At 37.5% G+C, this 2,500-nt stretch overlaps 11 pseudogenes; all 11 read left to right on the top strand.

The window, feature by feature from the left end:
* Positions 1 to 55: 55 nt before the first annotated feature.
* Positions 56 to 174, top strand: LOC148470548 (5S ribosomal RNA; annotated as a pseudogene).
* A 117-nt stretch (positions 175 to 291) lies between these two features.
* On the top strand, positions 292 to 410 carry LOC148470547 (5S ribosomal RNA; annotated as a pseudogene).
* Positions 411 to 526: 116 nt separating this feature from the next.
* Positions 527 to 645, top strand: LOC148470546 (5S ribosomal RNA; annotated as a pseudogene).
* Positions 646 to 761: 116 nt separating this feature from the next.
* Positions 762 to 880, top strand: LOC148470545 (5S ribosomal RNA; annotated as a pseudogene).
* A 115-nt stretch (positions 881 to 995) lies between these two features.
* On the top strand, positions 996 to 1,114 carry LOC148470544 (5S ribosomal RNA; annotated as a pseudogene).
* Positions 1,115 to 1,230: 116 nt separating this feature from the next.
* LOC148470543 (5S ribosomal RNA) lies at positions 1,231 to 1,349 on the top strand (annotated as a pseudogene).
* A 116-nt stretch (positions 1,350 to 1,465) lies between these two features.
* On the top strand, positions 1,466 to 1,584 carry LOC148470542 (5S ribosomal RNA; annotated as a pseudogene).
* A 115-nt stretch (positions 1,585 to 1,699) lies between these two features.
* Positions 1,700 to 1,818, top strand: LOC148470541 (5S ribosomal RNA; annotated as a pseudogene).
* Positions 1,819 to 1,934: 116 nt separating this feature from the next.
* Positions 1,935 to 2,053, top strand: LOC148470540 (5S ribosomal RNA; annotated as a pseudogene).
* Positions 2,054 to 2,169: 116 nt separating this feature from the next.
* On the top strand, positions 2,170 to 2,288 carry LOC148470539 (5S ribosomal RNA; annotated as a pseudogene).
* A 116-nt stretch (positions 2,289 to 2,404) lies between these two features.
* The window catches only part of LOC148470538 (5S ribosomal RNA), a 119-nt pseudogene continuing 23 nt past the window's right edge, over positions 2,405 to 2,500 (top strand).

Below are 2,500 nucleotides of genomic sequence, written 5' to 3'. Positions count from 1 at the left end.
AATGAATTTACTTGAGTTAAGAAGTAAAAGAGGTCTAAAGTTAATATTTTTCAGGACCTATAGCCAAACCACACTGGACATGGCCAATGTCGTCTGATCTTGGAAGCTATGCAGTGTTGGGCATGGTTAGTACTTGGATGGGAACCCACCTGGGAATACCAGGTGCTGTAGGTAATTTTATACTGCCATAACATTCTTTTCTATTACATTTTACATTTAATTTTTTTCAATTTTTCAATGAATTTACTTGAGTTAAGAAGTAATAGAGGTCTAAAGTTAATCTTTTTGAGCACCTACAGCCAAACCACACTGGACATGTCCAATCTCGTCGGATCTTGGAAACTATGCAGTGTTGGGCCTGGTTAGTACTTGAATGGGAGACCACCTAGGAATACCAGGTGCTGTACATCATTTTATACTGCCATAACATTCTTTTCTATTACATTTTACATTTAATTTTTTCAACTTATCAATGAATTTACTTGAGTTAAGAAGTAATAGAGGTCTAAATTTAATGCTTTTGAGCACCTACAGCCAAACCACACTGGACATGCCCAATCTCGTCTGATCTTGTAAGCTATGCAGTGTTGGGCCTGGTTTGTACTTGGATGGGAGACCACCTGGGAATACCAAGTGCTGTAGGTAATTTTATACAGCCAAAACATTCTTTTCTATTTCATTTTACATTTAATTTTATCAACTTATCAATGAATTTACTTGAGTTAAGAAGTAAAAGAGGTCTAAAGTTAATGTTTTTGAGCACCTACAGCCAAACCACGCTGGACTTGCCCAATCTCATCTGATCTTGTAAACTATGCAGTGTTTGGCCTGGTTAGTACTTGGATGGGAGACCACCTGGGAATACCAGGAGCTGTAGGTAATTTTATACTGCCATAACATTCTTTTCTATTATATTTTACATTTCATTTTTCAACTAATCATTGAATTTACTTGAGTTAAGAAGTAAAAGAGGTCTAAAGTTAAGGTTTGTGAGCACCTACAGTCAAACCACAGAGGACATGCCCAATCTCGTCTGATCTTGGAAGCTATGCAGTGCTGGGCCTGGTTAGTACTTGGATGGGAGAACACCTGGGAATACCAGGTGCTGTAGGTAATTTTATACTGCCATAACATTCTTTTCTATTACATTTTACATTTAATTTTTTCAACTTATCAATGAATTTACTTGAGTTAAGAAGTAATAGAGGTCTAAATTTAATGCTTTTGAGTACCTACAGCCAAACCACACTGGACATGCCCAATCTCGTCTGATCTTGTAAGCTATGCAGTGTTGGGCCTGGTTTGTACTTGGATGGGAGACCACCTGGGAATACCAGGTGCTGTAGGTAATTTTATACAGCCAAAACATTCTTTTCTATTACATTTTCCATTTAATTTTTTCAACTTATCAATGAATTTACTTGAGTTAAGAAGTAAAAGAGGTCTAAAGTTAATGGTTTTGAGCACCTACAGCCAAACCACGCTGGACTTACCCAATCTCATCTGATCTTGGAAACTATGCAGTGTTGGGCATGGTTAGTACTTGGATGGGAGACCACCTGGGAATACCAGGAGCTGTAGGTAATTTTATACTGCCTTAACATTCTTTTCTATTACATTTTACATTTCATTTTTCAACTAATCATTGAATTTACTTGAGTTAAGAAGTAAAAGAGGTCTAAAGTTAATGTTTTTGAGCACCTACAGCCAAACCACACTGGACATGCCCAATCTCGTCTGATCTTGGAAGCTATGCAGTGTTGAGCCTGGTTAGTACTTGGGTGGGAGACCACCCAGGAATCCCAGGTGCTGTAGGTAATTTTACACTGCCATAACTTTCTTTTCTATTACATTTTACATTACATTTTTTCATCTTATCAATGAATTTACTTGAGTTAAGAAGTAAAAGAGGTCTAAAGTTAACACTTTTGAGCATCTACAGCCAAACCACAGAGGACATGCCCAATCTCATCTGATCTTGGAAGCTATGCAGTGTTGGGCCTGGTTAGTATTTGGATGGGAGACCACCTGGGAATACCAGGTGCTGTAGGTAATTTTATATAGCCATAACATTCTTTTCTATTACATTTTACATTACATTTTTTCAACTTATCAATTAATTTACTTGAGTTAAGAAGTAAAAGAGGTCTAAAGTTAAGGTTTATGAGCACCTACATTCAAATCACAGAGGACATGCCTAATCTTGTCTGATCTTGGAAGCTATGCAGTGCTGGGCCTGGTTAGTACTTGGATGGGAGACCACCTGGGAACACCAGGTGCTGTAGGTAATTTTATACTGCCATAACAGTCATTTCTATTACATTTTACATTTAATTTTTTCAACTTATCAATGAATTTACTTGAGTTAAGAAGTAATAGAGGTCTAAATTTAATGCTTTTGAGTACCTACAGCCAAACCACACTGGACATGCCCAATCTCGTCTGATCTTGTAAGCTATACAGTGTTGGGCCTGGTTAGTACTTGGATGGGAGAGCACCT

This window comes from Taudactylus pleione, unplaced genomic scaffold, assembly GCF_031769625.1.
Source record: "Taudactylus pleione unplaced genomic scaffold, aTauple2 ptg000967l, whole genome shotgun sequence".
NCBI lineage: Eukaryota > Metazoa > Chordata > Amphibia > Anura > Myobatrachidae > Taudactylus > Taudactylus pleione.
This window is presented reverse-complemented; position numbering and strand designations above follow the sequence as displayed.